The following is a 24,261-nucleotide window of genomic DNA, read 5'->3' as shown; positions in this document are numbered from 1 at the left end:
TAGAAAGATCATAAGTAAATAAAACTTCTTTCTTCAAGGATTTGTTCAGTTGACTAGAATCCTCTCTTACATATATATTCTCAGTCAGAAAATGATTGCCCATGCAGGTGTCACAGAGAGCTATTAGCAAGGATATGGCTTTGTATTTTGCCCAAAGGACCATTTTATTTGCAATTATTTCCAGTAATCAGTCCTGAAGACAAATAATTCTGATATGCTCGATAAATAAATCACAGATAAGAGCGAGCGAGAAGAGAGCAAGAGCAAGAAGAGAGCAAGTGAGAAGAGAGAGAGAAGCACGAGCGAGAAGAGTGTGCAAGCAAGAGGGAGAAAAGGGCGAGTGAGAGGGAGAAAAGGGTGAGAAAAGAAAAAGCTGACCTCACCAAGCTCTCAAAATAAAAACTTCCCAGTCTCCGTTCAGTCTCTCCGAAGGTATGACTACTTCAATAGTTAAATAAAGCAAGCAAAAATTAGATTTAATTAGGGAAAGTGTACATCTTGAAATAAAATTTGCCTTAAAGGGTAAGATATCTGTGTGATAAGAATTCAAGCTTTGGAAACTTAACCAAGTGAAGCCCTGGTTTCTTCTGAATGTCACCTATAACATCTCTGTCAAAATCATACCTTTTCTTTTTGCCTATCATCTAAAGATTTTGATTTCCTACTTTTTCCTCAGCATTACAAGATCTGCAAGATATTTTTAAACCGTAATTGAAACATATTCACCGCAGTTTGAAATCCTTGCAGGCAATACTGCCCATCAAACAAATGATACAACTACTCCTAGCTCCAATTTATGTTAAGCCCAGTCACTAAGAAACACGCAGGTTAAAATACTAAAACACTACTTTCTATCTACAAATCAGTCCTATGTTCACAGCCTGACTTTTGCAGTGTGTTCAGAGATGACAAGTTAATAAGGTTGCTGATCGTCCAGTCTTATCAGCTTTGGTTGGATCCAGAGATGGCCTGCGCTTTAACACAAAGCGCCCACAACTACAAATTTAAATTCAAGTTTGGGGGATGGGTGTTCTCTTTTTTACATGCTGAAAGCAATTTGGGGAACAATTTCTTAGCTTATTTAAGTAGTCATATAAAACCATATCTCCAGGCATCTTCTAGCATTGCTGAGTATCTGTGAGCCTCAGGCTATCTGCACCTGTCTTCAGCATGATACTGACAGCCAGCAATGCAAAGCTGACAGCTAGAGGGGTGGCTACTAGGTGCTTTGCATATGATATTTCAGAAATGAAAACGGAATATTGATCTACAAAAAAAAAAAAAAAAAAAAAAAAAAAAATCAAAAAAGTTCACATTAATCTGGATAGCAAACCTAAAAGTTTCACCAAATTAACTCATCAGCCTGACATGTCTCATTAAAAGATCTTATCACTGGTTTAACTAAACAAATGAAAATGAAGGAGGAAAGAAAGGTATATAGGGAATAACTTGTATTTCATTAAAAAGAAAGTTCTTTAAGAAGGGCTTCAAATATGTTTCTGACTTGTGCTAAATGAAGCAGCTATTGCTGTGGAATTTTAGGGTGTTGTTTTCTCTGTTTTCTTTTTAACGAACACCAGCAACATCCATCAGAAATCATTAGTGCACAAGTTATAACTACTCCCAGGCAACTATAAAGTATGCAGCTTTTTTTTTCTTTTTTGTAATATTTTCTGATTCCACTATTTTACTTTAACTGGGCATACTTTGCTTCTTTGAGCTAGAAATATCTCTTTTTCCAGGTGACCCTGCCCTCTTTTTCTGGCATATGCACCCTTCAGAATGCAGTGCAGACTTTAACTACTTGTGTATAAGAAAAAAACTTTTCAGAAAAATCAAGGAACAAGAAAAGATTTACATTCCTAGTCAATGCACTCTCAAGAAACAAAATCACATTATTAGAAGATGTTTCCCACTTGACAAAGTTTTTAATCCTTATTCTTTTCTTTCTTCATTAAAGAAACTGTAAAATGTTATAGTTCTAAAGATTACTATTCTAATTTCAGTGATTTTATCACTAACTATTCCTTGCTTCCAGATAACTTAATCCTTCACTTTGTTTGCAACTAATTGCCTTAGGGTGCTACTACAGGTTTCAGCTCTGTTCATGATCCTGTTGTTCTGAGTGCTGTCTAAATTGCCATACAGGGTCTTAAGAGTTAGTTTACAGTTATACGAGGATATGCAGTTTGAAAATGTCAACAGACACACTATCCAATGAGAATAAATACAGGCCCTACAAGTAATATAGCAAATCATGGGAACTCTCCTGATCTCACAGGAAGGCATGGCTATTTTTGGAACATGGGGTTAAAACCTGGCTGTACTTTAATCATTGCAAAAGCACCACAATCTCAATGGATCTAGGATTTTACTCTTTACTCTGTCACCAAAATGAGGTAATAAATATCTTAGAAATTTTCAGAGCTTTGCTTGTGGAAATTTCAGTACCTCATAATTCACTGCAAAGTCAGACACTACTATTATTAATCCTCACAATAATATACTGTGCACCTACAGAACTTTTCCAGATGCAGTTTTTAAGTACTTTACAAGAAAATAACCATTTAAGGATCTTACAATTGGATGGTATTTTCTTCTGTACAGAGTGCCAACACAAAGCTTATGCAAAATTTAAGCCATATTTTGAGGATCTAAGAGGGAGATCAAGCAGTGCATAGTCCTAATATTGACCCTCTGAACTGGGATGGTTTGTGCAACTGAGCAAAACCTTCACAGCGAGTCACCTCCTCGGAAAGCGGGGAATGAGATTCTGCGCAGTAGAATCAGGGACAACGGAACCCCAGGCTACACCAGGTAGAGCTTTGCAAAAATCCATAAAAATTCTAGTAAAAGGTTTTAAAAGTCATAAGCATACAAAAAATTTGTTACTCTAAATAAGATGAATCTCTCTGTAACCACACTGACTTTGATTTTAGGTTGAACTAATCACAAGTTGCTTAAGTGCATGTACAAAAATTAAGAGATAATTAAACAAAAAAATTTCCAAAGTGGCTCAGCGCCAGCAAAAGAGTCTCCCAATCAATCATACATGATACTCTTCTTGATACTTCTCCCTACCTGGAGAAGCAGCTGTGCTCTGCAGCAAGTCCCAACAATCTTTAAAACCTGGCTCCCACAGACAGAAGAATATGGTCTGACAACATGACCTATAATGTCCTTTTTTTCTTTTGTTCACTCTTACATGGCAACATAATAGGCAGGATTCTCATATTTTATAAAACTCAAATTTCAGAGAGAAAAGAAATCTCTCTTCTGGTTGAGTTACAGAAACTAACAAATTGTATTCTCTCCCATAGTTAAACCACTGCAATCCCATGGAAGCCAAAGAACTTGCATGTTAAAAGCAGTGGCTAGACTTGGCCTCATTATCTAAGCTATGCCTCACCCAAGCATTATTTCAACAACCTGACCCTATTATCACACTACAGTCAATGGTGCAACTTTCACTGATTTCAATGACAATAACTACTAGAGTTTCAGGCAAGGTAATGCTATTCTTTGTGTAAAAACTGGTGACAAATACCATTCAAGATTCTCTACCATCACTAGGATTTAGCTGTTTGGCAAATCATACAAATAAAAGAAAAAATAATATGCAATACACTTCATTCAAATACAAAGTCCTAGGTGATTACAGCACACAAACTGCTACGCAATTGGGGCCTGGCTGGAATGCATTAAAGCTAAAAGTCAAATTTTAACATTTGTTACATTGTGAGAGCTATAAAATGAGATGTCTGTATGATCTGTTACTTAATGTTTGCGTTTCTCTACTCTCTAAATGTGGTCTGTCCAATTTACTTTGATGAGAAAATCTTCTGCAAGAAAAGATCACTCTTGAGCCATCTCTGATCAGATGTGGAAAATAAATATCATGGTTATACCCCTGAACCCAAAATGTAGGGGATATTCATATTGTAAAAGAATGGTGGACAACAAAATGATACATTAAGAGCATGCTTTATGAAAATTTAACATGCCCAGAAAATATCAAACTGCTAAAACAAAACCAATATTGTTCATTATACAGCTTTTTTTTCACTTTGGAAACATAATCTGGCACCCTTTCTATTAAGCTCAAGTATTCTCAGTTTCAAATATTCCTAAAGAGAAGCTACATGTATTTTATTCAACTACATGCAAAGTAATATATGGTTCTTTCTTTCCTGTGTCTGAAAATACCTTGCCCACTCTGATAAAAAAAGCACTGCTGCTAGAGAGGTTGGTAATTAAGCCTTCGGAGTTTGCCATCCATTAAAACTTTGGTGATCCCATCCAAAGCACTTCATCATCAGAACCATCTGGTGTTCTTTCTGCACAATTACCAAAATACAGAACATATTTTGACTTGGCACTTGCATTTGGTAGACACTTTAGTCATTTTATAAGCAACAAGACAGCATCCTGCCAAAGCATGGCCTCAAAAGAAAATTTCAACACACCAGAATCTGACTTCTATCCTAGCAAGTCCTACCAGAATGAAAAGGAATAGTTTGGCAAATATAATGCTGGCAAATCAGCTACTGTCTTCACCTTCACTTACAAAATACCTCTTACCAGTTTGGTTACTCCACACTTCTCCTATGCGTTATTGATTCTGAGCATTATCTAATGGATTAGGGGTAAAGCAAACTGTCTTAGTTTGACACTCAGTTTAAGATCTCTGGCTCAGAAATCAAGCTATAATGATTCACCAGAAGTGAAACTGTTAGAAGTACAAGGAAGCAAAAGCATTGCACAATAATACTCTAAAGAACGACAACATTGAGAATATTTTGCATCAGACTCTCGCAATCCTTTTTTTTTTTTTTTTTCTCCCCAGTGCTGGCACATACATTAATAATATCAGCACAGCTCCAAATACAGGAAATACTAAAAAAAACAAAGGGAGAAGACAAGAATAGGGACTATACTTGAATAATGCTGGCCTTTTTTGTCCTTTTTTGGATCTTGTTTTTCAAGAAGACCTACATAAAAGAGGAGATGATGAGAACATGGAACATACTTCCAAGAATACTAATAAGTTTCTCTTGCAGATTGCTTAAAATTCACTGTTATTAATTCACGTCAATAAAATTTATGGCAAAAGGTGAAAACTGCTATGCAATAATGATGTTGTCTTCAGCTTTCTCAGGAAAGTGTAGATAATGAAGAAAAAAAACAGAGCACTCAGCTGGAGTTAACAAAAAAAGGAATGTTGACCAAAAATTCTCAAATCTACACGTTCCAGTTGCCTTTGGGAACTCTGAGGATAGATCTACATTTAATGACCCTAGCGGCTACAAGCATCTTATATTCAAGGATGCAAAACGATGCAAGCCTATGTGAATGCACTCTCAGGAATGTATTTTACATACTATCATAGGGGGGAAAAATATTGCTTCTCTCAAAGATTTCTGCTTAATGAATACACAGAGAATCAGGGTGGTATCAAAATGTGCCAACTTATCTGAAATTAGTGAAAATATATTAAAAAACAATAGATACGAATTTAAAAAATAGTGCAGCGTAGACAATTATCCAAAATGACAACTGGAAGTTCCACAGCAAACAAATAAAATGATCCTACAAGGACAAGGACTTGCCGCCATCAGAGTTTTCATCGATACAAATTTGACTGACACAGTGAAAGAATTACAGATTAGGTAATCATAGACATGGAGAAGCTGGACAAAATATTACCAGAAAATTAGTAAGAAAGTTGTGTAAGAAACTTGAATAAAAATTAAACAAGCTTTTATTACAAATAACTTTACAAGGTTAGTCCCTCAAAAAACAATATTCTGAAGAAACAGATCCAATGAAATTTTATCAATAAGATACAAAGGAGAGACAGAATGAATATGTAATCACACAAAAATATTTCTGCACAATAGTAAAAGACAGTGGCACTAATAAAAGTGATAAATTTGAAACAATCCATTTGGTGAGGAGATCTATTAGTGCATATGACAATCTAAAAAATCACAGATGTGTTCATCCTTACAAGACAAGCTGTCAGGCAGACAAAACATAATATACAAGTAAGTAAATAAACATTTGACTACACAGGGTGTCCTTCTCATTGGGTGACACTCCAAAGAGGATATATCTCAACTGTTGGCAAAAACAAACTGCACAATATATCCTTACTTCTGTACAGGATCTCAGAGCAGATTCCCTAATATCAGAGATTCAAAAACCAAATATTGCTTATTTATTTCCCACAGTTTTCCCCTTAATTTTATCATTATGGCTAACAATGTTATATCAAATAGAAAATTGTTATCTAGCCATGTTCTCATATTTTTTGAGCATCAACATGACTTTCTTAAGTCTCTGGCATCAAGTGAAAAGAAGGTAAGTATTTATAGGATAACCAGGTTAATATCACCTTACAAAAGTGTTATGGAGCGTCCTTGTTATTTCAGTTAGTGTCATCACAATGACATATAACACCACAGTGTGACGATTTGACATCTTCCCCAAAAGGAACAATCAAAACGCATAAAAAGTGAGAGAGAAATTATTCAACTTACACCTTAGAACCTTGAGCAACTGCTATAACATCAGAAAATCTATCACAGGGAAAGATGATGGAGCTTTCAGGCCAGTGGAATTAGTATTTTGCTTTAAATTTCACAGCATCTAGAAAAGGCCAAACACAATGGAGCAGATTCACTAATGTGTTACTTCAGTTTTATTGTATGTTAACTTCAGTGAAACAATGGTTCAGTTGACAAGACATGAAGTAATTAATTCTAATATATACATTGAAAACAGACATTCTAACATCTTCATCTCATTCAAAAAAATTACTGTATATGTTCTTCGTTGTGTGAGTTTTTTTAATAAAACTAATGGTTTACCGCTTACAAAAGTGATCAATTCTGACACATTTTTGATGCAAATTCCAACCAATTACACAATATAGTAGGAGACCTAAATCCCTCTAGCACATTAAGCCTGTGTTGCCAGCTCTGACAAAGGGACAGTTTTTGCAAGAGATATGAGCTAGTGATGAAGCCAGCGCATGGTTACTTCTACAATTGTGCTGTAATGAAAGCAAGGAGAAGCTGGTGGATATAAATTCAAGCACAATTTATTGGCTGGCTCTATTCTTATCTATCCAAAATGGAGCAGGACCCAGTAGAGATTTCCCATGTCCTCCCCATGAAGAAATGTATGCATTTCTATGTGTTTTGGCCTTCACAACTGTGAATCAGAAACCAGGATCAGCCCTGAAATAACTGCAGTCTGCTTTTCACAGAAACATAATTTTCTTGTTATGTCTTGCTACAGTTACATATCTTGTAATGTTATTCTTGTCACCTCCTAAAAATCTGCATCGCATTTTTTGCTTCAGGATGAATTCTGCTTTCAGCTGCAAGTTAGGAGTTCCCACAGAAGTCGCAGTGGTTGCACACTGTGTACCAGGAAGAACAGAGCTTGCACTTCGAGTTAATCATAGCCTATGTATTAACATACTTTTATAGTAATATAATACATGCAGTTCATGTTGTGATTGAAGAATTAAAAACTAATCATATGTAAAATTAGCCTATTCAAGAAATAACTGACAAGTAAATTGGAATTTGAGCTGCATATGAACCATAGGATGCTTGCACTTGCATCAGTGAACTGGAAAAGCTCAGTCAGCCTGCAAGGCTTAGGTATGGAAGCTGACATTCCACAAGTGCCCAAAATCCCCTCTCCCTTAAACAATCAGAAAGATACTGCCAGATGAAGGCAAGGAATAGGGAAGGAGCAGAGAGGAAAGGGTAAGGAAATAAATCCTTAATGGTGTAGTCCAGAAGGATAATCCTTTTCAGGAGTCTGGTTGTAGAACTATTCCATTCTGTTTAATTCTGAATGTATTTGAAGTTTCTCCTTGTCTAATAATGAATTATAATACAAAATTGTATGAGAGAACACAATGCCTTTTCTAAGCCTCAAAAAAAAAAAAAGAAAGAAACCAGAAGTCTGCCTACAGCAAAATACATTTATCCTATTTTAAGATGTCTTTCTCCACTTCACATATATTTATTAGGCAGCACTTCCATCACTGTCTGGCTGCAAAACATCTGTATTGAACTAAGCTATTTTTAACTAAACTCAGTGTGGATATTTTCCTAAATTAGAACTGCAAGTCAATCACATGGTAAATTAATCTAGAATATCATCAATTGATCCATAAATGATCAGGTTACAGCAAGCCATATCAGTCTTACCAAATTATTGTGTTGATCATATTCTGGCATCAGTAGTCTTTAGTTTATTTTTCTAGCTACTTGATTGTCAGATTAGAATGAAATTTTCATTGGTTCTTTTGATGAACAGGGGATATATAAACTAAGCTATGTCATTGATGACAGACTGTTTTTTGCAGTATTCTTTTGGTTAACAGACTATATAACTTTAAATTATAAAACATGCTTTCACGAACACATACACATATATCTACATTCACAACTAGCCGGATAGACACAAAATACTCCTGAATGAAAAGATACTCAAAAAATTAAGAACATGAATGTTTACCTTTCCTCAAATTTTAAAATCCTAAGGAAATCTATTAAGCACAATATGTTTTTCTTCCAATCTTCCCCCCCCCCCGCCCCCGTCCCTCCAGCCTTTTAGGAATAGAAATCCTGTCAAGACAATATATTTTTTGCCATACTAATGTGTTCAGAACTGTCCTTTGATTTTTGGATACTGTTTTTAAATACGGAACAAAAATGACAGGATGAACAGAACTCTCTTCTTGCGAAAAGAAGGAAGACAACTGAGAGAAACAGGGAGAAAGAGAGCAAATACTGAGTAGGAAAAAGAAAAAGATAGCCAAGTCTTTCGAGGAAAAGAAAGTTGAAGGAAGAAAAGAATACACAGAACTGTACCAAACTGCAGCAGGTATCTGAAAGGATGTAAACTAAGTCTTCTTTTAAAGCAGCCATTCATTTTGTAAGATCCCATATTGAGAGGACCTTGATTTTCTTCAAGATGCTGCTGAAAACTAGGTCTACAGAACTTCAAGTGTAACACTATATATTAAGGCACACAGAATTAATTTTCCATTGAAAATGGTGGCATCTAATACCTTCTGAACTGCTGAAAATATATTGAACAAATTCCTTGAACTTGCTCGCTAGATAATAGGTAAATGAAGAAGCAACTATCTAATAGCAATTTAAATTAATTCAAGTAAGCAACTTTTGCATGGCTTTAAAGCCATGCAAAAAAATAAAAATTTATTCCAAACAATTTATAACAGAGTAAAGAAAACAGCTGAGTTATGTAAGAGGCCTAAGAAATAGCAATAATGGCATATTTGGCATGTTTCAGGCCATTAGGGAAGGTTTTCACACACTAGAAAATGAATGGAAATTCATTATTTGAGATGCACACATAAGATATATCTTATCGCAGATGCAGATATATGAACTATGTTATCTGAATATCTGTTTAATTACACTATTTGTAGGAGAGGGCATAGGGTATTCAACAAACCAAAGGAAATGGAAGCTTATTGAAAGACCCAATCCTTAGTGGAAATCTGATCTAGATGCTACACAACTGGATTAGCTGTTTGTATGCTACACAGAACGAGATGGTCCAGAGGACTAGCAGAGTTGGTACGGACAGAGACCTGCTTAGAAGCCATCGCTGAGGACCTCCTGCTTTGGTAGCTAGCAAAGCCTTACAATTTCTGTATGGGCTGTGAGAGACAGTTAAGAGAGACGCACCGCAATAGATCCTCTCACTCTGTTCTTGCCCTTTTCCATGAACACCATGGAAATTCATGTTCACAGTTCCTGGCAAGCTCACTCTCACTTGCAAAGCAAATCTGCAGCAGCCTTGCTGCGGGGAGAGTGAGAATGTGCGCAGGTGAAGAATTTGCCTCTCCATCCTTACATACATTCAATTAGACTTGTGCAAGTGAAGTACCTGAATGAACTGCTCACCAAAACAAGCTGCTCAAGCAGCAAGGCAATAGCCTTAGCCACATGCAAAAGTGGATGAAAAGTACTCACACATGGAGAAGATGTATCAGAACTGTAAGCTAATACTTTCACAAAGTGTCTCTGGTTTTGTCTAGTACACATACCATAGTTACCTTTTAATGTGTAATTTGTCAAACACATCTGAAATGACCTTATTTGAATTTTACACAGTACATCATCATTACTCAGAAAATAAAACAGGAAAATTATTTTCACAGTAAAAGCACAGCAATATATGGCCAGGTGAAAGCTCAAATCAAAGCTCTGATCCTTACTCATTCTGTACCAATAATATGAAAGATTAAACTGCTGATAGCACTCAAATATAGCAATGTTTTATTTTCAGACCTAAAAGATTTCTCCACCATAAAAACTGCAAGTAGAGCACTTGTGAATTATGAAGGTCCTTCCTTTTTAAACAAATTTAGAAAATGTAATCATCCTTCACAGGTGAGATATTCTGTTTATTCTATGGAGAATCATTTCAGCCTAAATTAAACTCTTCAAATGGTTTTGATGATTGCTGCAATAAGGACACAACAGGGAAAAGATCTGGAAGAGAATAACACGTGTTAGATGAATGGTTGACAGATATATTTCTAGCCTATGAAAATCACTGAATTAAACTTTTTTTTTAAACCAAACATCAGTACTATTTTTTAAAACATAAAAAATGCTTATGTGTCATGAGTGAAAATGCCAATCTGCACTCTTCTCTTAATCATCCTCAGCATGGATTGAGTGCTCTAAAGATAAATAGAAGATACAGGTCTTTTAACCTTTTAAAAAACACTAGTGATACAAAGACACCTTTCTAGGAACTAGATTGTCAGAAAACTCTGCCAATCCACCATTTAAAAAATGAGACCTTTTGGGGTATCTTAACCTTGAATAACCAAACACAGGAACAGAGTAAAAATGGCTTGTCTGCTAAAAATTTAAGACATTAAGTCCTGCCACAAATTGCTTAGAATCTAAGCAATTCAAAATCTAAATTAGATTTTGATATGACAAGCAGAGATAAAAAGCAAAAAAAGAGTTTAAAAGCAAAACACTAATCTCTGATAGTCTCTGTTTTTTTCTGACTCTAACCTCAAACCTCACAAACAGAAAGGAACTTAACCAAATAGATGCCCAACAAAAACCTGTGGAAAGGGTTGTTTCAAATGTTCCCCTCTTCCAAGCTGTCTCCAAATTTGTACTTATTCAACAACATAATTCAGAACACTACTGCTAGCAGTGATGTAAAAAATCTAATATAAAGTCACCGAACTGCACCATTGCTGAAAAACAGGTACAAGATATCCCACTATAGATTTGGGGGGTTTTGGTAATATGACACGGCTGCCAGTTCAACTACTTAAATTATCTCAACAGCAAATATTTTTAAGAGATGTCTCAGAAGAATAAAAGGGAATGTTGAAATCCAGGTGAGTTAAAAACAGCCGTGTGGCCTTTTATAAGCTGCCTTTTCACCCTGTAACTTGCTCATCCCACTGCTAATACTTTCTTATTTCCAGGGAATACTCAATGATCCTTTACATATTGTTCAAGGTGAACTGCGGTAGAACTTTATTTGTCAAATGTACTTTGTAAGAATCATTTGTCTTTCCTAATGACGTTTGCTTTCTATGGCAATGCCACCCCTGGAAGCCTTCTTGTACATACAGAGAAGGCAACAAATGGGCTGAAGAAGAGAGAGAAGACCAAGGCAGGCTCATTTCACCTCCCTGGATAATGTTCCCATGGAGATTCTTTATAAAAGACAATACAGCTCCAGGCTGCATCATTTGCACTATTTAGTCTCCTCTATAATGAAGAAGTCTCGCTGAAGCCAAAATGTTCTTGCTAGTATAGCCGAAACAGTGGCACATTGACAAAGGTCAGATCCGGACACACAGGGTGTCTTCATGGCAATGCTCAGTCTGCTGCTGGTTCCAAGAACTTTGCCAGATGTGTGGACAAGATATGTGTTTTATTGTACTGTGTGGTCCCTGTCCTCTTTATTCCAGCAGGATAATGAAGAAGAGCCTAAGCAAGGTGATTTTCACAGCACTCCCCTCCCTGAGTTCCTCCTGCTGTTGGTATCTATCAGACACACGGTATGAGTCAGCTAGCAGACTCAAAAAGGAAGAGCTGAACTGCATCTTAGGGTCAGACCCCTAAGGCAAGAGAGGAACTGAGGATACACATCTGGGACACTGCTCTTGCTAGTGGGTCTGTTTGTACTATGGAGCTTCTGGAAGATAAGGAGTCCAACCCACATAAGAGTCACAGGTCTAAGGTTACCATTGTACCTAATTAGGCAATAAGAAGCTTATTACTTGCCTGATTGAGTACCTCATAATTAACAGCTTGTTCCAAAGCCTGTTTAAGTCAATAGGAATCTTTCTATTGACTTCAAAGGGGCTTTTGATCAAGCCCTGCCTACTTAGTAGGATACCTCTCCCCCATGTCATAACTCAGCAGTTGCCATCAGGAGGCACTCAAACTGACACTCTCACAGCTTAACCATGATGGTGCTGGTGGCAGATGCTTTCACATAAGGACATTTAACCCCTTTTTGTAACTCTGTCTGACTGCTGATCTTCAGTACATAGGCCATCTATCTGGTCAGAAGAGCAAGAATTCATTGACATGGCTTGAGGAAAAGGGCAGTACTGAGAGCCCGCTTGCATTAACTGGCTAAAGACTAGGTCTAATTTCTGTTGATCTGTGCACGTAAAACAATATAACTTATTGTCACAGAATATGGAATGTACAAACAAAAGAAATGCAAGAATGACAAAGTTTCCTCTAACACACACAAAACATTATTTATATACTATCCTGATCACGAGACAGTATCATGGTCATTTATAATGTATTTCAACAATTCCATATTTCTTCTGCATACATATTAATTTTTAAAATGCATACTGTGTGGCCACACTGTAACTTGTCACTAAGAGACATTGTGGAAATCCCCCTTATTAGATGAATCATTGATCCAATGCATAAATCCTTCTTAGCTTGCAAACCATTGACCAGATAAACCATAAGGGTTCCAAAGGGAAAGAGCCTTTCTGGTCCGTTGAGCAAATTCAGCAGTTGCACATGTACTTCAAATCCACATGTGTAAACCTCTTTGAAATCAGGGTCCAGATTTTGCAAATACTACGCACATAACCTATAAGTCATCTCAATGCAAGTCTAATCTAGTTATCAGGCTCCCACAGAAAAATGACACAGTACTGTTCGTGTTAAATATATGTTTACTTCCAGAATCAAGACCTAATACAAATGGAAGAATAATATCTAGAAATATTTGGGCCTTTTCACATTTCCCCTTAAAAAGAAATAAATATTACTGATGTTATGCAACAGACAAAAAAAATGTAATTTTTGAATTAACATGAGGGAAAAACTTGCATCTACATGGACTGACTTTTTAAAGGTGCAAACTTTAGATCTGCATAACTTTCAAAACACCTAATTGGATTTCCCCCCTACATTCAATACTATTAAAAATCACAGACTTTAAGCCAATTCTGCCAAATTTACAGCTATGTTTCAGCAGCTGAATGCCTTTGAAAATGCATCTGCTAGTAATAGAGACAATACTCTTACAATAATATTTTGCCTTTTAAGCATTTTGTTAGATAACCTGTATTTTCCTTAATTTCAGATCCGAGGCAAATACAAATTCAGAAACACAAACGTTATTTTCTACAGTGCTGGCACACTGTTATTTTCCAGATCACCCTAACATGAGGTAACTATTATCGATTGTGAAAGCGCAACAGGTGGGTCACATGAAAGGTCACATTAGTTTTGTTCACAGGGCCAAACAGAAGGTTTTCATTATCCTTAATAAAAACAGAAGCAAGTAATAAAATATATCATTGCAATAACATATCTCTCCATTCATATGCAATAACCTCATACATTAGATCCTACAATTTCAAAATACTGCTGTTGGCTCCAGCAGCATGATTATTTTTGTGGTTGCTACTTATAAAAATAATATTATAAATCATAGTTTGACTTGCAAATTTCCACACTGTTCTTTTGAGTTGCTTTTTGAAATGGTTTTCTGGACAAACCTCCTCAAAGCATGCATTCACTTAGAAATATTAAGCACTTTAAATAGTCAATAAGGCGGCAAAGATTTTTAGTAATTCCTGTCATTAGTGTAATAGCAAATCATGATGACCTAAAAGTAGTCAGGCATCTTGTTCAAATCCTGATGCTAAGCTAAAGTAGTGTCATAACTCAGACATGGTGTAAAAAAGTCAAAACATACTAAATCCTTTCACAATAGTCTTAAAGATGAACTGGTTGACCGCTTCTGTTCCCCCCATGACACACACAAACGTCTGTGCTCTTATCTGAGCGTTAGTGAAGACAACCAAGCTTTATGGTTTACAGTAAATATAAAATATTCTTGCCTCTAGTTAGACTATATATTTTTGTCACCTACAGTTCTCATAGGTATATCATCCAACGTAAATACATTTCTATGCAAATTAATTTAAGAAGGCTGATATTTAAAAGAAAATCATTCAGCTAGTTTTAACATCTGTTTCAGAGAGGGTGATTAATATTTTCTCTTTTTTCCAGATAAATATATTCTGTCCTTAAATTACACTTTTATTTATTTCTAAATGATGCATAAATATTTCTAGACTGAAGTATAAGTAGTGAACTGGCTCTTCTACCTAGCCTTTTCTAGCTAGACTGTTCTCCACCATCTTCTTTTTGCCACTGTACTTCCTCATCTCAGGACCAACATACCCGGATATTACGTAGCAGTGAAACCAAAAAGTAAAAAGCTAAAATAAATTTATATTTGCCTAAAATGCTATTTCCCAGTATAACATGCGTTATAGGCATCTGTGGTAACAGTCCAATGCTTTCATGTTGATATTAGAGCAACAAGGAGAAGGTCTGCTGTTGAAAGCAATTTCTTGTTATCAGAAAGCAACATGTGTTTTTGGAAACAGCAAGCATATGGAACAGTGTGCAGCTATCTGTGAACGCAAAATACCCCTGCTAGAATGACACTTAAGTTTGGTTCCAAAAAACCTAGCTGCTTATCAGTCTGTCCCCTAACTGTGGAAAGCTCATCTTGGGGCATGTTGTGTCTGTGCAGTGACTTGCACTCTCACAGCGTGGCAGCAACTGCCGAGGCAATACCGCACTGTCCTACACCCACCTTCCTACAAGCTTTAGGACAGTGTGTCCCTTCTCAGAGCCACACCTGCTGGCATTTGTGACAGAATATATTGTCATGTGCTTTTTAAGAGGTTTAAAATCTTTCTTCTGTCTTGAGACTATTATGCTGCAATTTAACACTTTCTTGCAACCTACTCCTCCTTCTCTCACAGTTTGATGTGCTAATATCAAAAATCCTAAAACATAAATTGGCAAATACATTTCTATGTTGCGCGAGGCAAGGGTTAGGAAGATCTCAAGCATTTTAGGTCAGAGAAAAGTCTCCTCAATTATACGGTATCTGATACAGACATGTGTGGTATTCTTTGGTTTACAGGGCATGCCCAAATCTTTATCTATAAAGTTTTAGAATAAAAGTAGTGGCATATAAATAACTGAGACATGAAAAAAAACCTGTCTTGAAAGCAGAGTTTGACCAAACAGAATATGTTTTTTCTTTCTGCTTAGGCTAAAAGTTCCAAAGAATTATTGGAATAATTCCAGGCAATTTAGATAGCCAAATTTGTATTTCACATTTTGCTTACATTTTTTGTGCACTGTACTTGTTTTTTTTGGCCCAGCTTTGCAACAACCTGTTGTCTAGCAACAAACCTAACATTTCCTTCATTATCACACACTTGCATTGCCCACTCATGAACACATTTTAATGTATATATATTATATACTGCTTTCTATGAAGACAGACAACCACTCCAAAAAAATATACGTTGCATTCAGTCCTTCTGTAGTATACAAGAGACGGACTGAAGTGCTTTTGTATTGTTCATACGTCCCTGTCCCACCATCAACTGACAGTGGCAGACAGAATGGCTAGGTTTCCGAACTGGCTGTTTGAACTAAAACTTCAAAAAGGTGATGAAAATCTGCAAAAAAAGATGATCTGTTCTACATTCAAGAATTGCATAGCACATCTCTCAAATCTATCTTCCTCCCTCTCATTTAAGGGTTGCTTGCTAGTTCTCAATTACATTTCTTCACTAGCAATGAAAGTGTATGCTAACACAAGGACTTTGGCTAGAAGAGCCATCTATGAATAATGAGACCATATCAGAGGCTTAGTCTTTGGATTTTACTCATATATGATTAATCTGCAATTTCTATATCCTTGATGACATTTATTTACTGTTAATTAATTCTACTAATTCAGGTAACATACCCATTGACTTGAGGAAATTTCAGACTTTGGTCAGTATAAGAAATTGTATTACATCCTGCAGATGATGAAAAAAGGAAGGAAAAACCTTTGTACCTACCAAATTGGGCTGTTGTAATCTCAAATCAGTTGTTCTGCACGTACGGATATAATGACAGGAAAAAAAGTAATTATAATTAGGTGTCTATTTTGATTTTTCTCTTCATAGTATCCGTACTGAATGTCATTTGATTTTAACAAACTATAAAGTCATTTCAGGCAGGCACTGTATATGCTTGCAGTTAGTGGTACACTTGGAGTCTCTAGTTTATTTCAGTAAAATTTTCATATGCAAGCGTTTAAACATTTTAAGACTTAAAACAAGGAGATCACTTCCATCTGTAAGACAATTAAGCTTTCTCAGTAGAACAACTGATGCTCTGAAATCTCAGGTTAAATAAATGGAATATTCCTATAAAGCAAAAATCCAGAACATGTGCACAGAGTTCAGGGAAAGTCTAAGAGTTCAGCTTTGAGGGAGACCAGTCTTGCAAGTAAGTTTTAAATGCAGATTCCCATCATAGGATGTTCAGATTATTACTGACAATTCACCACTGGAAAAATAAGTTAGAGGAAATTAACTCAATACTGATGAAAGAGATTATAGAAATAAGTCCATCCATCTAAGGAACATCTTCCCAGAAATAGTAGTAACAGTTCAAATACCCCAATGAACATTTAGAAATATACTAAGACGGGGAGGCAGAGGGTTAAAAAAATATTTTGGAATTGTACTGATGATAAAGAAACATTTACATTTATCATAGAATATTCTAATAACTTCCAATTGTCACAGTAGCGCAAATGGAACAAAGACATTTCCTTAACCATATAAAAACAGTATTCCATTTCACTGTAAATACAAACTACTTTCGACTGTGTATACATACAAAATTGCTGTCATTTCTCATCTCTACCAGGCTTTCTGTTAGCTGTGTAGAGTCAACAAAAAACTTTCCAAGCTAGTAGTTCCAAAGCCAGTACTTGAACTGTCCAAATCAGATTTAACAATTCTGTATCTCTACATGCTTCACAAGATCACAGACCAAACTATACTGTAGTAATCTGGGTTACATGTAATTAAACCTTCCTCACGCAGATGTGAAAATTAAAACAAAGATCACAGCATTTTCTTCATATTAAGACCACATGTCAACACCACCATTCTGGAAGTAGGCACTGTTCATGCAAAACTGTCCCAGAAACATAGCTTTAGAAGTTGCACAGTTTATCAAAAAATGTTAACACAGCAAAACGTAAATTTATTTCCTCTGCCCATGCCCCATTTGCTCAAGTTAAATAATTTGCTTCTTTCTGTTTTCTTCTTTACCATATCTTGATCCATCCTTAAAATACACGTCAGATGGTTTCCTAATCCATAAGAGGCTCTCAGGATAGTAATATTGTATCTCAAAGTGCTGAAGCTGCATTTAAAGAAAAGTAAAAGTATTTCTAGCCTAGTTTTGCTCCCATTGCCTCCTTTCAGTCTGGTATCACCTTCATCTGCTTCTCCAGACCAAGCAAATCACTTCTTAAATACTATACCTCATTTTATTTTTACAGGCAGTTTCCAAGAGGCACAGGCATTGGAATGAGCTGTAAACCAAAAAGAAGATTCAGACTCCAAAGCTTGGCCACTGGATGTCCACTGCCTTTCGACCTCACAGCAACCTGAAAGACCAAATCTTTTCAGACTGCAAATACTGAGCAGAAAATTACAACCAGCCATTCTAAGTCTGCATCCTATAAGGCTCTCATTACCAAAAGCAGAAGATTATCTGACCAATGCATTTTCTTCTCCATTTGTCTGGCCTAATTTAACGAAGAAAGTGAGGCAGGCATAGACAGGTTCATGGTAAAGTGTTTCTTCTCTGACCCTGACAGAATGCTGCCTATCTCTGTCAAAGAGGAAAAACAGTAAGACTAACCCTAACCTACTTTTACTCTACTAGTTTTTCCACACAGGCACCAATTAAAACATTGAATCCATGAGTTAAATAGAAGTTCTCTCATTCAACATTAATAACAATCTCCCCACCTCACAGCGCCTAAAAGTTACAATGCATTGGCTTAAAAAAATTAGTTTTTTGTGCCAGCAAGCAAGTTAATTGTAGTAAAATGAACAATACTGAAATTGTTTGAAGATGGAATTAAATTTAATGAAATTCACAAACAAACCCCTTTTAGAAAGTAACAACAGTTTTTTGAACATTAAAGAGAAGCTCATTATATCAAGACAACTCCAATGTAAAAGGCAACCCGACTTCAATCACTGCATATCTGCATGTTAATGAACTTGCTGTGTGCAGCAGGGACTGAACAGAGTAAGTAACGGGAAGACTGTCTTAAAGCATACAGTACACTTTCAAAAAAAACCACACTACCTTTAATCAATGAAACACCTTTTCATTCGTACCTTAATAGCAACTGAAATGATTTCAAACGTAACACAAAGGGAAGATGATACTTAGTAAAGGTTTCTTTAAGACATAACATTTCTTGCACATTCTTTCAGCATTCACATGCTGTCAGCATCACTGTGGCAAAGACTTTCAAGTTTCAGCAGACAGATACCGCCTAGTACAAAGTCTTTGTCATAATAATTTCATTGCAGCCCCCTGATCAAACATCTAGACAAATCTGAGACTGAAAAGTGAGAGCTAACCAGTGACCTTTGATTAGAACCACAAGCACCAGTTTTAATAAAATGCCTCATTCATTGCTTTCCACTGCCAACAAGGAAGGTGTGTTTGAGCCTAAAAAATGTAGTCAATATACCATTTACACCCATATAATGATTCCTATTATTCACAGTTAGAATTTGTGACTGTAGCAAGTGAAACGTAGACATCTTAAAATAGCTAAATGAAAACACACTGACAACATTCTACCTTTAAAATATATTCAGGAGCCTGTCTCTGCCTTTCTGTTGCCTGCTGCTGGCTTTCATGTCTTGCTGATCGTATTGTAATAGGGTTCCTCCCCCCCCCCCCCCAGCTTCATTTACACAATGTTTGGTTTGTTACTATTTCTCAAAATCCATGACTGTTGGCAAAGTCCAGTTTTCAGGAGCCTTTGAATTTGTACTTCACTTAAGTAACAGTGCCCCATTCAAATACACATTTATAAAGCGGCCTTTTTATATGTCATACATGAATATTTATATATTAAATTTTGAAAATTCAACTCATTTTTGGAGCTGAATATCCTAGCATACTTTGAGAGAAGGCTGGAAAAAAGACTTTGCAGACTTGAGCAGTTAGTCAAAATACTTTTTGGTCAATAATATCTAAGTTGCTGGTTTCTAATACAGAGTTTCAAGGAAATACAATTAAAATCCATTTCACATATTTGTGCTTTAGCATATGAAGCAAAAGGACAGAAAGGGGGTCTTATCACATTTATTTCCCACTTGAAAAGAGAAAGTCTTAAGCAGGGTAATAAATATTCAAATGACTTTGCACCACTGAGCTACCATATCAAGCTAATGATCTGTAGTCTGGAGCTCTATAAAAAGAAAGCTTACTGCCTGCCGTCACCTAGAGGTGTTGCTGTAAACACTGTGGGGGGATATTCTCCTCTCAGTGTGTGTGCGCGTAACTACACTTAATGTTGTTTTCAAGACAGAATATATTGCTGAGTCGTAAAATAGAAGACAGGATGAAACAAATGCAGAAGAAATCTAAGGACAAAATGAATTAAAAGAAAGTTTCTAGTAATTTAACATGTTTCTTCACTGTGCTATGAAGAGGTGGGTTTGCATTTCAGGCCTCACTTGCTGTAGCAGCAATGGCAATAAGAGAGACACAGCTGTTCAGTCATACATATGGCGGGACCTCATGGCTAGTTAACTAAGAGCAAGATGGGTGAACTCCAGAGCTTGTCAAAGCCTGCTGTAATCTGGAATTCACTGTAACAGAACTACTGATGTTATAAAATGGTGTGGCCCACTACATAAGAGAGCAGTCCCCTTCAGGCAGGAAGAAAACAGGAAAAAACAACAGATTTGTTATGAACAGTCTGCATCTTCACTAGAGCATGGATCAAGCAGGCATATGCTCCATCAGAAGCCATGGAGAAAAGGCAGCACTAAGTACATAAAGAACTATTTCTAACTGCATATGTAATGGTATAGAAAGTCTTATCTTTATTACAAAATATTGCATACGCAAAAGAAAGAGAGATGGTCTGCAATTTAAGCATAGGCCTGGAAATGAGCCATATCTTCGAAGTTCTAATTCTGGCTAGGACCCAAACCATCTTGAAACCTTCCTGCTTCAGTTTCCCAACTGGAAAAGTGAGAATAAACATACTTGCCTACAGTATTTCTCTCTCAAGAGTGGAGGATTCATTAAACCCAGTGCACTAGTAACTTGTCTATCTAGATGCTCCAATGTCCCTTATCATCTCCACACAAATATAAAATACAAATAGCAGTAGCAGTCATGCATATGCTCTCTTACATGCACTCACTTTCTAACGGGCAAGACAGTTTAGACATGTTTGTGTAGACAGTTTAGAGCAAAACAGAGACTGAAAGAAAACTACACAGAAGAGGCATGCAGAACCAAAAGGAAAACTTCTCCAAGGTCCACATTTATTTTCTTCCAAGTCTCACTCTTATGAAAGCACTAGCCTTCTTCCAAATCTGAAGAAACGTGCCTGTCATAAGAAAATTCTCAGGTACCTCTCACCAACCCAAGCAGGGCTTAAAATGACAAGCCAACCTGAAACTGCACAGCAAAAGGAGGGAAACAAATTGTCTCTTTCCCAACACAGTACCATCAGCCAGGCATTTTTTGTTCTTATATATTGCGCAAGAACCACAGCTATCCCTGCTGGCCCAAAGGTGGGTGATAGCACCTTCTTGCTTACGTGCATATAGCAAACAGTGCCTTGCCAGTTCTTTAGGGCTTTAGGTAAGTTGGAAGAGGCAAAGTCCTATTCAGTTATAAGAATAATAAATATTATATATAATACTAAGATGATGAAGGGACTGCAGCATCTCTTATATGAGCAAAGGCTGAGAGAGCTGGGCCTGTTCAGCCTGCAGAAGAGAGGGCTGGGGGTGGATCTTATCAATGTGCATAAGTATTTGAAGGGAGGGTGTAGAGAGAATGGGGCCCAACTCTTTTCAGTGGTGCCCAGCAACAGGACAAGAGGCAACGGGCACAAACTGCAACACAGGAAGTTCCATCCGAATATAAGGAAAAACTTCTTCACTGTGACGGTGACGGAGCACTGGAACAGGTTGCCCAGAGAGGCAATCTTCCTTGGAGATATTCAAAAGCCGGCTGGACACAATCTTGGGCAATGTGCTCTAGGTGACTCTTCTTGAGCAGGGGGGTTGGATTAGATGATCTCCAGAGGTGCCTTCCAACCTCAACCATTTTGTAATTCTATGATTCTTATAATATATATGATATAATAATATGTAATAATTATATATTAAATATTGTATTATAATGCATCATCTTGTATTAGTAATAAATTATTAGCTTTTGCATCTCATTCCAGAACTTGCCTACAGTATTCTCAGTGTCTCTGGCATCTCCAAAATGGGAACTCTTAAGTGGCCATTTTCCACTGACTTTTCATTTCTAGTAGTCAACTCTGAAACAGTAGTCAGAAAGGAAAAGAGTCCAGACTCTGTGAGTGCAAATGAGATATTCGGTAAGAATGAGGAGCTAACACAGCTAAGACTTCTTTAGCATCTACCTAGTCACTTTGACAAAAAAAAAAAAAAAAAAAGAGGCAAATGGAAAAAAAGGACCCTTATTGTGTTTCATTTGAAGGACAAAAAAATCTCTCTCCTTTATCATTTTAATTGTAAATCGTAAGGTTTTTCAGTCTTCCACAGCATTCCTTCTGAACTGCCCTAGCACACATAAATCTAGCTTATACATGCAAACATTCTGCAACTAAAGAATCAAAATCCTGATTTTGATTCTGTTTGCCCAAAGGCCTGAACAACCCCTGAAAATATAATACAGTTTTAACATCCTGATCCATTATGTATTTACCCAAACAAAATCGAATGGCTGAGAGAAGAAACCTTACCACCTTCCACTGATGTTTTCCTTATGGTATTTACACATTTTAAACACACAAGAAGAGACAAAGGCAACTTCTCAGAGGTGCTTAAGTATTGTGGAGTCTAACAAAAGCCAAGAAAATCTGGAGTTTTCTATCTGAAGCTGCAGAAGGATACTGTCTGTATGTGTACACGCATGCACACCTTCAGTTAATGCTTTGATACTTCTCATTTTCATTCTACAACAGAAAAAGCTAGTGACAGACTGACCTATCAGAAGTTTAGATTTCCTAATTTTTGTTACATGAGGTCTGTGCAATAATGTTGTTTAAACATATTTGAGGTATAGAAAAATATAATTAGTCTTTGTTTCTTCTAGAGAATTAAAATTTGCTTAATGTTTATTTATATGTTTAGACATTTGTTCAACTTTGCACTTGTAGCCAACTAAATATAACTGCTGCTATAATATAATATAATATTATTGCTTGTTTCTTTTCTGGAACCACTTGGCCTTTACATGAATGTTGCCACCAAAATGGAGCAAACCAGACTGTTAAGCATTAGCCCTAAGTTAAGTGGTAACATGATCTATTTAGTGGCACACTTACCAAGTCAGCTCTACTGCTGTTTATTTAAATAGAAATTGAAATATTAGCTGCTCAACAAACACCAGGCATTCTATGCAGGAAATTGAAAGGATTCTAGACCTTCCTATAATGAGAGAACTTTTGACAAGTCCTCCTTAAACAGTTTCCTATTCTGAAATACGGTAACGTCTCTAATACTCAAGAAAAAAATGTAACTAAGCGACAATATGAACATAAGAAAGACAAATGTACCCAGGATGGACACACTGCAGATATACCGGTAAGTATCATTACCTGAATTTAAGATAAAGTCCTTAGGCTCTGTGATTATAGGATAAATGAAAGGATACTCTGTGCAAAATAATAAAATAGTCAAACGGGTTCCTTAAAGTAAACATAGCTTGCTAAAAATTTGTTTCAAAACACAGCTTTATCTGGCACCTTTTCATCTATAGTATACTAAAGGAAGAAAAACCTACCCATAATCTCACACTCTTGAGGGCATTAGAACTATCGATCAACAAATGCTCTAGACATGCTAGCTAATCAGATCATCGTGTACCTTTGTAAGCACTTTAAAAGTTCTCTGTGAGATCCAGCTCTACTACCCACACTTTTCTTTCTTTATACATATTTTAAATACTGTGATTTGAGATTATAGAGCTAAAGGATAATTTTGTATTCCACTGTTGCCACCTGTCAGTGAGTATTTCCTAAGGGTAGTGCCACTATTCCCAGAGCTTCACACATCTGTATAAAGGGTTGCATTTTCATTCTAAACTGGCTACCTCTGAACGTTCAGCCATAAAGATTTTGATTTGCTGATAGGTGTTTTGCAGTGCAGGAAAACCAAAGTCAAGCTATGTTATCTAAACAAACTAAAATCATTATGCCTGATCAAAGCAACCATACAGCTAGTTTTGGTCAATTAGTATAGTATAAATAGCATATTCTACTGCTATATAAACTTCAAGATTGACCCTGCAAGCTTTTAGTCAACAGAGCAGCCCCAAAACAAGAGAAAGATCTGTTTACCTGAGCAAGGATTTCAGAATCATACTGCTTATTCCTGGCCATATCAAAAAAACACCACCACAAAGAGTTACATTCTTTATGCAACTTTTTCATTCCTGAAAGTGATTATTGTATATATAGCACAATCATTTAAAAAACATATCCTAAGTGCTTATTTTCACATAAGTGTAACTTTTTTGTTTCTTTCTG

General features: G+C 36.4%; 1 protein-coding gene across 9 annotated transcripts in view; it reads right to left on the bottom strand.

The window, feature by feature from the left end:
- SOX6 (SRY-box transcription factor 6) overlaps positions 1 to 24,261 on the bottom strand; it is a 381,215-nt gene that overhangs the window by 333,271 nt on the left and 23,683 nt on the right. The window contains exon 2 of one of the 9 annotated variants that reach the window (XM_067296074.1): positions 6,543 to 6,651. The exons of 7 other annotated variants lie outside the window; for them this stretch is intronic. The gene's annotated coding sequence lies outside the window, so the exon portion shown is untranslated. Of the gene's footprint in view, positions 1 to 6,542; positions 6,661 to 24,261 lie in introns of those variants that run through there. One more of the 9 variants, XM_067296076.1, reaches the window with a different exon arrangement.

Source organism: Apteryx mantelli, chromosome 4 (assembly GCF_036417845.1).
Source record: "Apteryx mantelli isolate bAptMan1 chromosome 4, bAptMan1.hap1, whole genome shotgun sequence".
In the NCBI taxonomy this organism is placed as follows: domain Eukaryota; kingdom Metazoa; phylum Chordata; class Aves; order Apterygiformes; family Apterygidae; genus Apteryx; species Apteryx mantelli.
Note: the sequence above shows the minus strand (reverse complement) of the source record. Positions and strands in the feature narration are given on the sequence as shown.